The sequence below is a fragment of the Halichoerus grypus genome, chromosome 12 (genome assembly GCF_964656455.1).
Source record: "Halichoerus grypus chromosome 12, mHalGry1.hap1.1, whole genome shotgun sequence".
Lineage (NCBI taxonomy): Eukaryota > Metazoa > Chordata > Mammalia > Carnivora > Phocidae > Halichoerus > Halichoerus grypus.
In genome coordinates, this window is record NC_135723.1 from 35,073,452 (window position 1) to 35,088,556 (window position 15,105).

Genomic DNA, 15,105 nt, shown 5'->3' on the forward strand with positions numbered 1-15,105 from the left:
CTGTCACTGAAAAAATTAACATGAATTGCTTCAGAGCATTTGACAATTGACAGACAAGTTTTTCTTTAAATGGAAGGTAAAAAATCCATGAGTCTAGACTTTGATTTTAAGTAAGCTTATGTAGATTGCCAAAATTGTTATTCTTTGTAAGAATGAATAATTTGATGGACGTCTGCCAATAGATATCAACAAAAAATTTGCAAGCTGTTAGATCATGTGACTTTGAAAACTGAAAATCATATGTTTTCCTTTGCATGTCTTTAATTTTAAAGGATGAGGTTTTTTAATAAAGTAACTTATTTTTTGTCCCCTTTAAGTTTGTAAAAAATTTTATATTTTCTATTTTATTTGGAAATAGAGATTTCCAATTATATTTGGAAATATAAATGTAAATATTTTATTGGAACTATAAATTGAACTATGATACATTTATGTTTAAAATATTTTTAGGGTTGTGCAACTAGTTCTAATCTGAAGGTGTTTATAATTGGCTAAAAATCTCCAAGGACTTTTTCAGTATCTACTATATGCTTATGTTTTAAAAATGCTATCTCATTTAATTCCTCCCAATATTCCTGTGTTATGTAGAGGTATGAATATCTCTGTATTATGAAGTGGTGATTGAGGCCTGGAGATAATAAATTGTCTTGTATTACACAATTTACTAGTAAACAGCTAAGTTAGGATTTTAACTGGGGTCTTTTAACTAAAGTGTTTGTTTCAAAGATGGTAATTTCTTCTCTTCAGAATTTCTAATCTAAAAAAGTTATGGGAGTCCATAATCTACATATAAACTGTTTGTCTTGACATTATTATCATTGCTACTACAAGTTGCTGTATAAAAATTCCATCCAGGCACCTCTGTTACTTCTCAATATTTGAAGTTGTATTGTTGATCTATGTATGATCTATTGATAGAAATAGTCAAAGGATGACAAACAATGCACAGTAATTAATTCATGACCAATGTCTTGACAACTGACAGAATTTAGTGTCATTTATCTTCAAGCTCTAGATTAAGGTAAATTCTTTAATGTAAGGGAATAGTCAAGGACAATAGTAAACAAGGAGACTCTAATATTCATTAAAAAAAATAGATATGTCATGTATATTGGAAAGGAACTTGACAGTCTTAGAGGAGACGGATGAGCAAAAACATATTGAAGGAATAATTGCTAAAAACTTACTGAAATTGTTGAAAAATTGAATTAATCTATTAATTCAAGAAGATAAATGACCCCCATTAGGAGAAACATAAAGAGACCAAAACTTAACACCTGTCATAGTCTAAGTTTGTCTCTGAAAGACAGAGACAAAGAGAAAATCTTGAAAGCAATAGGAGGAAAGCAATAGGAGTAAAGCAACTCGTTACATTTAGGAGGAGAAAAAAAAAGTATGTTTAAGATCTAACCTGTTATCTAAACCAGAGGAGGCAAGAGGCAATTGGTATATTCAAAATGCTTAAAAACAAAACAAAACAACCTGTAAACCAAAAATTCCACATGTAACAAAAAATATCCTTCAAAAATGAAAGTTAAAGACATTTTTAAATCAGCCACAAATTAGGAGAAAATATTCTCAAATAAAAGATTTTTTTAAATTTTATTTTATTATGTTATGTTAATCACCATACATTACATCATTAGTTTTTGTTGTAGTGTTCCATGATTCATTGTTTGTGTATAACACCCAGTGCTCCATTCAATACGTGCCCTCTTTAATACCCATCACCAGGCTAACCCATCCCCCCACCCCCGCCCCTCTAGAACCCTCAGTCAACCAAAATATCTAAATTATATTAAAAAGGTCCCAAACTCAACAATTAGAAGACCTCCTCCAAATTTTTAAATGGGAAAGCAATTTGAGTATATATTTCACCAAGAAGACATATCAGTAGCTAATATAAGCCCATGAAGTGATGCTTGAAGTTGTTAGTCATGAACTAAATGAAAATTAACACCATAGTGAGATGTGACTGTATACCCAATACAGTGACTATAATCAAAAAGACCAACAGTACCAGGTGTTGAAAAAGGATGTGGAGTAACTGGAACCTTCATAGTTTGCTGGTGGGAATGTCAAGTGGTACAGCCACTTTGGAAAACCTTTAACAGTTGTTAAAAGTTGAATATGCAGTTACCATACAAACCAGCATTTCCACTCCTGAGTATCATATCATCTCCCCAGGAGAAAGGAAAACATACTTCTATGCAAAGACACAGACGTGAATGTTCCTAACATTACCATGCTGAATAGCCAAAATCAGGAAACAATCTAAATGTCCATCAACTGTTGAATTGATAAACAAAATGTTGCATATCCATACAGCAATAAAAAGAAGCTAACTACTAATAACATGCTTCAACATGTTTGGACCTCGGACACATTATGCTTGGTTATATAAGCCTGGTTGTATATACATAAAATTTCCAGAAGGAGCCAATCTATGAAAACAGAAAACAGAGACCCATGGTTGCCTGGGGCTGGAGCTGGCAGCAGGGATTGGCTGTAAACTGTCACCCACCCTGGTGACATGAAATTGTTCCTGTGCTAGGTTGTTTTTATGATTTGACAAATCTGAGTTGTAATGGCTGTAGAACTCTGTAGATTTACTTAAAGTCATTAAATTTTATACTTACAGTGGGTATATTTTATGGTTTATAAATTATACCTCAAATAAATTTTCTCCTAATTTTATTAAAATATATGTAGGCTTAGCTAAAAATATACACTTAGCTAAAAATATGTTAACACTAGTGATCATTATTAATAATAAATTATTACATTGCAAAACCTAGAAAATCTTTTTTCCAGTTTCTCTAAACTTGTATTATTTTCGTTATCAGAAATAAAACTTGTTGACTATAAAAACTGACACCTCCTATTCTCAAAGATCTTAAAATTTACTAGTGGAGAAAGATAAACATGTTGGCAGTTGAATTTGTAGGACTACAGCTACAAAAGTCTCTTGGGGGCCAGAGTGAGTGGGAGCCTATTGGTAAGTCAAAGAGCCTTGAAACTCATGAGAGAAGTGGGGACACCTGAGCAATGTTGGCGGGTCACATTTCACCTCAGACCTTGAAAAACAAAGCATCATTCCAGTCCCTTGTCAGAAGCTGTCTTCTAGTTCGCAGTATTGACATCAGCTTATATTATAGCCCTCATACTTCCAGGAAGCCAGACAACACAGAGTAGCAGAAGTGTGCTGAATTGACCTGCCCTAACCACTTGGAAGAAGGAAAAGAGACACCCTATGAGGTTGCAGTGAAGAACCTTTTGAAGTTGTGTGTCACTGCTGTCAGGTTTTGACAGACAGCTTTAATCACAACATACTATTTGTTCAGTGAGATAAGATAACCCAGTATGAACAAAGTATCCCTGTATAATTTACGGAGCCAAGATACTGATTGAAAATGACAACTGGCGGGTTGAACTTTTATGACTCCACAGTGGAGAAGCTGCCGGAGAAGCTCCATCTTGGAGGAAGGAATGTCCTTTGCCCTTTCTCAAGCCTGAGTTCTCCCAGCCCATCCGCAACTCTGCTTTGACCATCTTTTTTATTTTAATTTTTTTAAAGATTTATTTATTTGGTGGGGGAGGGCAGCGGGAGAGGGGGAGAGAAATCCAGGCAGTCTCTGCACTGAGCCAGACGCAGGGCTCAATCTCACGACCCTGAGATCAGGACCTGAGCCCAAACCAAAAGTCTGGTGCTCAGCCGACTGTACCACCACCCAGGCGTCCATGCTTTGACCATCTTTCAAGACCTTGTTAAAGTGCTCTCTCTTTCTGAAACCTTTGCTGGCTTTCGTAGAAATAATCTTTTTCTTTTGGGGCTGCTTTGCCTTGCTTGTTTTGTTGTTGTTTTTGCTTATACACTTACCTCTTAGCATTTATTTATAGCACTTACATTATACTTTATGATATGGTCAGGTTTTTTTTTAAATACTTCCTTTTTATTTTTATTTATTTTTAATTTTTTTTATGAACATATAATGTATTATTTGTTTCAGAGGTACAGGTCTGTGATTCATCAGTCTTACATAATTCACAGCACTTACCATAGTACCTATGGTCAGTTATTTTTAATTGTAAACTATATATATGGCCTTTAAATCCTGAGGGTTGTGATGTGAAGCAAGCACTGGCTAGTCAGATTCTAGATTTTTCCCTTTTGTCACCAAAATGGAACTAACCAGACTCCAGTTAGAATTTTAATGAATTTAAGCAGTAATGAAAAGTGCCATGGTAGTTTGTGAATTAAAAGGAAAAGAGCTCTGGTGTGGTGGTGGAAGAGATGGGGTTTGGGCTGAGCTTAAATGATGTTGTGTAATTTGTTCAGGCTGCTATAACAAAATACCAGAGCCTGGGTAGCTCATCAACAGCAGAAATTTATTGCTCACAGTTCTGGAGGCTGGAAGTCCCAGATCAGGGTGCTGGGATGGTTGGGGTACCCTGGTCTCCAACTTACCTTTTATTCTCACATGGCAGGAGAGAGCTCTGTGGGGGTCTTTTTTAAAAAGAACATTAAGTACCTCCCAAAGTCCCCACCTCCTAACACAGTCACCTTTGGGGGTTAGGATTACAACATAGGAATTTTGAAGGGAGAGCACAAACCATCAGACCATAGCAGATAGGTAGGATTCATATACAGAGAAATGAACAGAGAAAGGCCTGCCTGCTAAGGTAGCTGACTCAGGTAGGAAATATCACTTCCTTCCCCTCTCAACCCCATCACCAGTTTGACTGGCATAGAGGAGTTTAAATCTCCTGACAGTGGGGTGGGTGGGTTGCCCCTAAATGTTTTCTAATGAAAACTCTAGCTGTTCTTTTGTTCACTATTATTCTACTAAAAAGGTAATCTGGGTGGATGTTCTCTGCAAAGTCTTAGTTTCTAGGACTTCTGTTTTTTATTTTTTTATTTTATTTTATTTATTTTTTACCTGCTTTTTTTTTTGTAAATGAGGAATTTTATTTATTTATTTTTATTATTATGTTATGTTAATCACCATACATTACATCATTAGTTTTTGATGTAGTGTTCCACGATTCAGTGTTTGCGTATAACACCCAATGCTCCATGCAGTACGTGCCCTCCTTAATACCCATCACCAGGCTAACCCATCCCCCCACCTCCCTCCCCTCTAGAACCATCAGTTTGTTTCTCAGAGTCCATAGTCTCTCATGGTTCATCTCCCCCTCCAATTTCCCCCCCTTCATTCTTCCCCTCCTGCTATCTTCTTCTTCTTTTTTTTTTTTTTTTTTTAACATATAATGTATTATTTGTATCAGAGGTACAGGTCTGTGATTCAACAGTCTTAGACAATTCACAGCGCTCACCATAGCACATACCCTCCCCAATGTCTATCACCCAGCCACCCCATCCCTCCCACCCCCCACCACTCCAGCAACCCTCAGTTTGTTTCCTGAGATTAAGAATTCCTCATATCAGTGAGGTCATATGATACATGTCTTTCTCTGATTGACTTATTTCGCTCAGCATAATACCCTCCAGTTCCATCCATGTCATTGCAAATGGCAAGATTTCATTCCTTTTGATGGCTGCATAATATTCCATTGTGTGTGTGTGTGTGTGTGTGTGTGTGTGTGTGTGTGTGTATATATATATATATACCACATCTTCTTTATCCATTCATCTGTCGATGGACATCTTGGCTCTTTCCATAGTTTGGCTATTGTGGCCATTGCTGCTATAAACATCAGGGTGCATGTACCCCTTCAGATCCCTACATTTGTCTCTGGGGTAAATACCCAGTAGAGCAATTGCTGGATCGTATGGTAGCTCTATTTTCAACTTTTTGGGGAACCTCCATACTGTTTTCCAGAGTGGCTGCACCAGCTTGCATTCCCACCAACAGTGTAGGAGGGTTCCCCTTTATCCGCATCCTCGCCAACACCTGTCGTTTCCTGACTTGTTAATTTTAGCCATTCTGACTGGTGTGAGGTGGTATCTCATTGAGGTTTTGATTTGGATTTCCCTGATGCTTAGTGATGTTGAGCATTTTTTCATGTGTCTGTTGGCCATTTGGATGTCCTCTTTGGAAAAATGGTTGAAAGACCTAAATGTGAGACAGGAGTCGATCAAAATCCTAAAGAAGAACACAGGCAGCAACCTCTTCGACCTCAACCACAGCAACTTCTTCCTAGAAACATCGCCAAAGGCAAGGGAAGCAAGGGCAAAAATGAACTATTGGGATTTCATCAAGATAAAAAGCTTTTGCACAGCAAAAGAAACAGTCCACAAAACCAAAAGACAACCGACAGAATGGGAGAAGATATTTGCAATTGACATATCAGATAAAGGGCTGGTATCCAAAATCTATAAAGAACTTATTAAACTCAACACCCAAAGAACAAATGATCCAATCAAGAAATGGGCAGAAGACATGGACTTCTGTTTTTTAAAATTGTTTTTTGTTACTGTCAAATGGGTTGCTATAGCATGAATTCTTTTGTTGATGCTGGATCATTAATATCTGGGGTAGTTGGTGAGCAAAAATCCTAGAGACCCAGGATCCATAAGGGAATATCATGAAGTCTGGGAAAGTAGAGATAGGACAAGAACTGAAAAGGAAGAATGCGTCTAGTCGAGGGGATTAGTAAGGAGCCAAGAACAATTTGAGTGTCTTAAGCAAGGGTGAGTTTGAGGAGGACAGCACCATTTACAGAATCAGGAAGCAGGAAGTGGCAGCAACTTTAGGGTCACAGCGATTGAATAGGTGTTATTTACATATGCCAAAGTTGAGGTGATAGCCATTTATCTCAGTAAAAATCCCTGAATGGTAGGATTGTCGAGCTGAGAAGAACGTTGGTGATTATGTAATCTGGTTCCTTCATTTCACAAAAGAACACACTGAGTCCCAGAGAGTCCAATAGATTGTTCGAACTACCAAAATCAGGAGAGTTCAGGCCCGGAGTGAGAGTCATGTGAGTCATTACTGTGGAAAAAGGTGGTCAGAGATCTGGCAGTGAATTACATCTTCAAAATGCAGTTCTCACCACAGATTATATCTGATCTTGGTGTAACGTGCCAAAAAGCGACGTCATTTAGGTTTCTCTGTTATTTCTCATTTTCTTCTGACATTTTGGAATGTGGTGGAACTCTTCAAAAGACCATCAAATAATTCGTGTTTTAATTTTCAAAAAGCAAATTAATAGCATGTGTGGGGAAACATACCATATAGTTTATTGTGGGAAAAGTTTAGAAGTAGAAAGCTACAGGAAATTTTAGTGGAGGACATTTATATTTTTTGGACATGTGCCATCTCAGTCAAGTCCCTGAATATACTCATAAGAATTGAATTGATAATAGCACTTTTTAAAAGCCCTAACAATTTGAACAGGGCCCAAGAAAAAGAATTAAGGGAAATAATAAGCAAGAACTTGGCAGTGGTTCTGTCTTCGTGAGCTGATACTCCTTCCTTCTGTCCTAAAGTTTAGGGCTAGTGTGGGCAGGAACCAGCAGCAGGGGTCAGTTTTAGTGATGCCAATTTGGTTTCACAGAAGTACTTACGATCATAAAATTTTCTTGATTAAGACTAGGATTAATTTTTCTGTAGGGGCTTTTTGTGGGGGGGGGGGTGTCAGCATTTTAAGGCAATTTCCATGATGAGCAGCAGATTGATTGGGTTTAAGATGATTGAGATAATATTTTGTTAAAGATCTGAATGCATACTAGTCATTTAATGAATAGTTGTCTGTGACTTTGCTTTCTAAATGCCTTTAATTATTCTATAAAGATTGTAAGTCTTGTGGGAAGCAGGTAAACACTTCCACTCTCTTGGGGACTTCCAGGGTTGGTCTGGATATGGAGTAGGTCTTTCCTTCTGCCCCTTTTATGTTAATATGTTTGGAATGTTGTAGATGGTTAATGGTGGTAAAGGGAACCAGTAACTCCTACCAGCTATCCATTCTAACTGACAGATTGTAAACCTGATGGACTGATTACCAGATGGATTGAAACCCAGGTCCATCTGACTCTACAGCACAGCTCTTAATACTAGGATGTGCTACTTCTCAGAGGCAGGATTACAGTGGTTAAGACTTTACCCTTAAGTGATTTGCTACTTCATGGCCCAGAGCCTCAGACAGATTTCCTTTCTTAGTTCTCTCTAGCAGAATCATGAACTACACTTGGAAAACAATTGAAACTTACTGGCAGGGATATACCCATAACCAATTAAATTTTGGGAACATAGGTTAATCAAATACTATAGACATCCTGCTATTTCATAAAGTGATTAATATAGCAGAACTTATTGATACTGCACATGGTGGAGTAGTTAGTGCAAAAGAAAATATTTTTGAAGTGTTGCTCTATCAGGGGAGCTAAATCAAACTGAAAATAGGAAGACATGAAAGTATAGCTGCTTATCACACAGTTTTGTTTTTGCATAATTGGACGTTTTCAGAATAGGAGACTTCTGGTAGCTTAGCTCCCATTTGAAAAACTATACTTCTAGATATTTCTTATACTTCCAGATGGTTTTTACCTAAGTAATAGATTCTTGAAAATACTGAGCCAACAAGCCAATGCTATTACAATTTCCGATTTACCTAAACCATTAAAAATAAAGTCACAAAACTAGAGTAAACTTGGTTTGTTAGGGATATTTTCCCTCAACTGTAAATTTTATGCACAAGATGGAAAAAATTGCTGGTATTAAATCTGCAGTATTGAAGAGGAAGTCCTGCCTTCTTAAAGTAAAACCTTCATCAATCTAAAAGGTTTTAAGTAAAACAAAATCTTAAAATGCACAAAGAGCAAATGGGCCAGTCTTTTGTGTGTATATATATTATCTGTTACCCAGACTTTTCATGTGCTGCCATATTATTATGCATATTGCTATACTTGGAGCAAAAATAGGACCACAGAAATATATGGGCATAGTATTTCAATGATTTGATAAACCTGGGTATTGCTTTTGGGTGTCATAAAGCATCTAGGCAAATCCTTAAGTACAGTGATATATTACTTTGGTCTGTGCATGGAGTTGTTAGCAGAAACTTTTATGTGTCATTGGAGGGCAGTATACGGTCTTTTATATTTCAGAGATGAAGTATAATGCAAACGGAAATTTGAGATGATGGTCAAGAGCTGAGATTTTCAAACCCCATGCACTGTTCTTATGAGGAATGTTTATTTTTCTTTGTTTACAAGAAAGTAACTGAAGTGATTTGTTATGCATTATATGACCCAGAGGGTATCTAGCAAGCTTTTTTTAATGTTAATATTTTCAGGATACAGTTCTTTCTGCACACATGCACATAAATATATACATTGATACATCTCTGCAAATTAAAAGCTTATTTTAGATAACTCATGTTTAATAAGTGCAGTTCATGTTTTTTATTTCCCTGATGAGTGCGATTTTTTTTAAATTTCATAGAAATAAACATGTAGGAAACTGTCTTCTTTTTAGTTGCTGTGGGCCCCCTGAGTTCATGTAATCACTCTAAGCAGTTTGTATCCTTTAGAGAAGAGAGAGAGAAAACATTTCTTTAAGGTTTTATATGGTCATTTATAATGCATGTAATAATGTAGAAAACCAGTCTTTTGAGAGCTTCCAGCTTTTTGAGGAAGTCTTCCCTCACTAGGAAGAGGGGGACTTCTCGTGTTGAATATTTGCTCTTTCTCTCGAGAGGAATGAAATTCCCCCCTTTGAGATAATTTTGATAAAAGAATAATTTGATCCGAAGTCACATGAAGTTTAGAAAGCAGGCATGGTAATTCAAAGATAGAAGTCAGTTATTCTTTTATAGGCTTTTTCAAATTAAAAACTTGAATGTTTTCCCTTAAAAGTTATCAGTGACCTTTACCTAACAAAAACTCATGACCTTTTCAAATTTTTGGTCATCCTTTTTTTTTTATTTTAAAGATTTTATTTATTTATTTGACAGAGAGAGAGACAGCGAGAGAGGGAACACAAGCAAGGGGAGCGGGAGAGGGAGAAGTAGACTCCCCGCCGAACAGGGAGCCCAATGCGGGGCTCGATCCCAGGACCCTGGGATCAAGACCTGAGCCGAAGGCAGACACTTAACCAACTGAGCCACCTGGGTGCCCCAAATTTTTGGTCATCCTTAACACCATTTTGTCATTTGACACAAAATTTGCTGCTACCACCGAAGAGCTGTATGACCCTTGCAGTATTTAAGTAGGCATCCTGTGTTGTATTTTTATTTGTTAAATCTGACATCTTGAAGTCCCCTCTCTTTTCTCTGGAGGCCTTCTCCTTTTTCCGTGTCCTGTGGGCAGCCTGCATACCATACCCATGGCCCTGACTCTCCTCACTTCCTCATGGAAGTTCATCTGCTCTTATGGTACCAGGTGTCACCTCCCTGTGCTGGTTTCCCAGCCCACATCTGCAGCCTTGACTACGGCAGCCCCCAAATTCAAACAGCCCGAGGTGACCCTTACTGAATGTGCTGCTACTGCCTCCAGCTCACCGTGACCAAACCAAACTGTCCGGAATGCTGCGGACCAGGGATCTCGCTGCATTCCGAGTCAGCCTTGTTTCCACCGGCGGAAAGAAGTCTGCCGGGTGCTGGTGTGTCTGACTCCCCTCTCTCCATACGTAATCTGTACACTTGTCACCAAGGTGGCCACGAGTTTCATCCTCTTCGTTGTTCTTTTTACCCAGATGTAAAGTAGTGAAGGTCCTGAAATAATTTCCTTTTTGGGCCCCTCTGATTCGCGTTCCCTCCTTTCAGTGTTTCCTGCCTTCTGCTGTTGGATTAGTCCTCTTTCAGCACAGTCTGGGGTCGGATCCCTGGAAACAGACTCAGAGGCAGAGTCGCATGCAGGTGTATTGGGGCGCGGACTTCAGAAGATAAACTTGCAGGGAAGTGAGGAAGGCGGGGTTGGGCAGAGGGGGATGCTGACTGCAGTCAAGTTGTGCCTGAAGCCTCAGCTGAGCCTAGAGAGTGCTCCAGAGTTGAGATGGCCTCCAGAGTTGTTGCAAACTGAGAAACAGGGCCAGACCCTTATACACCCCTCCCTCGAAGGTCCCCCCACGGGGCCCCTGATGTGCTCCACTTCAAAGGCCCTCTAATTTCATTTGCTGTATGGCTGTCCTTTGGTCTGCAACCGCCATAATGATCTCTTCCTTTCTGCCTTCTCAAATGCCTGCCTCTGAGCCAGTCACCCACTGAGAGGAGGGGTAGGCTGTTCCTGCAGCTAAGGACTCTTCCCAGCAAAGGACACAGCTGTGGAGCGGCAGCTGAGGGATGGGTGTGCTGGCACTGAGAGGGCTGTGAGCCCCACCAGATCCACTGCCATCCCATTCAGCATTTCATTTTCCTGTAGGAACCTGAAGTGCTTCCCTACTGGCTGCTTCATCAAGGTAAATGTCTCTGCCTGACTTCGAGGGTCCCTCCCTTATCCATTACTTGGCCCCACCCTACCTGCTGCTGAGCTCAGTTTCTCGCCATCTTGCTTCCCTCCCCTCCAGTTGAGGAAGGGTTATCCTCGGTGGAGGGTCTGCCAGTAGTCTGCTGTGTAGCCTCCTTCATATTCCTGCCCACCCATTGCCTACTCCACAGCATTTCAAGCCTTTGCTTTTGGGGTCCTCCCCCTGCAACAGCCCTCCCGTCTAGGTCTTCTCTTATGCTTTGAAACCAGTTTATGTGTCCAGCTTATAGTTAGTACTGTACAATTCTGTACCTCATTGTATACTTCATCATATTTGTCCATTAGCTTTGTGGGTATATGTGTGTGTGTGTGCTATTCTTGTGTTTAACATTAATTATTACGGAAGGTGAGACTTACATTTAATTTCTTTGGTATTTTTGGCAGAATCTAGCAGAATGCTAGTCTCATATTAGAGGCACATTGAGTGGCTGTTTTATTTCCCAGTTGTTTCTGTAAGCATCACAAACAAAAGTAAAAACCAACCAAAGAAACAAAACACCTAATCGAGTGATGAGATAAGCTGGAGGGAGTTTTCTGGAAAGACTATATTTGAGTTCAAGGGATGACATTTTCTGAGTTTCAGAATTACATGTTTCTGTGAGTTTGTGTGGCTCCTGCATGGATGACTTGAAGTAAAATTATGAATTAATAGCAGTTTCCTTATCCTCTTGTCCCAGTTCACTCTCTCACACCGTTTTTGGGCCAGTGTAGCCGGTGTTCCTTCCCTGTGATTCCAGTCTCCCTTGAGGAATTTTCTTCCCGTCCTGGTATCCAAGTACAGCGTTCCCCTCCACACCTTCCTCCCTCAGCTGCCCTGTAACCTCTTCCTTTAGCCATAGAGCAGCCTCCCCAGGGCATCACCCCTGAACATCCTTCTGGTCGGCTCTCCTCTTCAAAACTTACATGTATCAGTGAACAAACTACGTTTATGTACAACAAAACATAATGTTGGCTGAAAAGAGGCAGACACAAAAGAGCATGTGATAATTGTCACAAAAATGGGCAAAACTAATCTATGGTGTTATAGTCAGGATAGTGCTAACTGTTGGCAGCAATCGTATTTAGAAGAGCACACAAGGGGGTTTCTGGAATGCTAGGAATTCTTCATTTCTTAAGCCAGTGCTGATTACATGGATGTGAGCTTTGTACTTGTGAGTGGTACTTATTTATATGTGTGTTATATTCTGATAGAAAGTTTTAAAAAATTAACTCTCGGCTTGGCGAGCTGATCACTTTATAAGCTCTTCTGTGGATGGGGGCATTTGTTACTCTTCTGGAAGTACTGATTTAGAGGTAGTAGAAAGAGGGGAGTCATGAACTTGGCCCTCTTTGTTCACCCTTATCATGGTGTTTCTGGGGAAGAGTGTGACGTTGTTGAACCCATCTGTCTGCTACTGGGCATTATTATAAATTAATAACAAAAAAACTCATGTTCAAAGTCTTGAATTTTTCTTCCAGTAGAGCCTAGTTATCAGATTGTTTTTCCTTGTCTTATTAATTCCTCCTGTCCCGAAGGAAAAGTCTTTACTTTTGTTTCATCTTCAGAAAGAGTTACAGAACAGTTGATCGCAATTTTCCTTAGGTGTTCTAGATAGAACAGTAATCTTTTGAAAAATATCTCCCGTTGAACTCTTCAGAATATCTGGGAAGGGAAGGTTGAAGTAGAGGAAAGTATTATTGGTTGTTTACTTTGGCTGTATCATTCAACTTGGATGCACTTTCTCATGGTACCAAGGCTTCCAGCAACAGAGAGAAGAGACCCTGTTGGACTTTTTACTTTTCCTTGGGTGGTGTAAGTTAATATAACAAAACTGGAAAGGCAAAAACAGGAGAAGTGCAGGTAGCAAGCTATAGAGGGAAAGAGTAGATTTGGATCAGCCAAACCTAGTCTCCAGTTTGGATTCTGGCACTTAGTAAGTATGGGAATTTGGGCAGATTGTTTAGCTTTCTCTAAAAGGGTGGTCACTGTGCTGTCTTCATGTGCAAGATTCGTGTGATGATTAGACATAATGATTGTATAGCTCCAGAGCCAGTAAGTGCTCAGTTAAAGGCTGTGATGACATGGGACTGGAACAGAGAGGACCCACATTTTCCAGATTGTTATTTTGAATACACGGTATTTCAATAAAGGTATCCCATACCAAGCACTTCCGTATGTTGGGAAATAAAAATAAATAGAAGGAAACAATCCTTCCTCTTCAAACAATGACACAAAATTTCATGAAAGAATTAAACAATTTTAAGGCCATACATGAGCAAGTATTAGAGAGTTTTCATAAATACACGGAGAATCCAAAGTAAATGAAAATTCTTGTGAGATGGGGTTTGTCAGGGAAGGCTTATATTCACAGAGGAAGCTTTGCCTAGAGCAGAGTTTTGGAAAATTAATCATAATGATGACAGGCAACATTGATTCTGCATGGATTCTGAGCTGGGCATTGGACTTCCTGCTTTATGCATATTATCTTGTCTAATCCACACAAGTACCCTGTGAGGGATAGCTGCTGGCATTATTTCCATCTGATGGCGAGAAAAACCAAAGCTTCCGGAAGGGACGCAGCCTACCCACAAGCACACAATTAATGGAGTGGTGGGGCCGGTGTCCAAAACCCTGGTAGCCATCTCTGCCATCCTCAGAGTGAACACAGTATTCGTACGGGGTAGTATCTAAATTGTTTTGGAAACAGTTGCTTTCAGGGGACCTGTAAGTCAGTTGGGGAATTAATAATTGTACCTTTGTTCTCTTAAATCGCAACAGAACAGCAACTAATGAAAGGTAGCATGGTGTAGCGGATAGAATGTGGATGTGGAGTGGGATGAACTGGTTTCAAGCCCTTGCCACTTATCAGCTGCTGTGTGGCTCTGGACAAGTTACTCAACAAAGCTGGGCATTCATTTCTTACGGTATCTTTAAAAGAGAGGCAAGAAATAATGTACTTTGCCATTTTGCTCTAGGGGCTGTTGTAACCATCTCCGGGGTTTATGAAATTGTCAAGTGCTACGAAGTAAGTTATTTTTGTTAGTGTTATAAGTAATAGACTTGGTGATGATGATAATAATGATAGTGGTGAAGATGATAAAATAACACCAACAATAATAATTTAAAATAGTAGTAAAAACAGTCCATGATTGCATTGTGTCAGATGGCCACAAGGATGGAACTGCTCTTGCTGGCAATATTTCAGATATTTGCTGATTAAGTGGTTTTGGTAGATTTGCAGTTTATGCCCTTCTTGGCTCAAACAAGCAATTAAATACTCCTCAGGAAATCATGAAAGGTTACCTTTAGTTGTACAGCCTATGCTGTTGGAATTTTGGCTTCAATTCAGGACTCATGGCCAAATTAACATCTGAATCACTGGAAGCCTATTCATAAAGAATACAGAACTAAAGTTTATGTACTCAGCTAAAGTGACTTGAGTTTCACAATGTAGCCAGGAGATAGAAACTGTTCTCCTGTACTTTGTGCTCCAATTCACAGACTGAAATGCAGCCTGCTGTGGGCCTGTTATTGTGTTTCTGTGTAAGGGAACCTCTGACTTGGGCCAGCGCCTGTTAATTTAATGGAGGATGCCTCCAATTTAGCAATTGTGATTCGTAAAGGGCCCCTAGGGCCCTCCAGGAAAATTTTTATATAAATGAGAGATAATGGCAATAGTTTTAGTCTTTCGCAAATC

At 39.2% G+C, this 15,105-nt stretch overlaps 1 protein-coding gene across 4 annotated transcripts in view; it reads left to right on the forward strand.

Annotated features, from left to right (window-relative positions):
* The window catches only part of CDK14 (cyclin dependent kinase 14), a 543,473-nt gene that overhangs the window by 186,430 nt on the left and 341,938 nt on the right, over positions 1–15,105 (forward strand). The gene's annotated exons all lie outside the window — the stretch shown is intronic.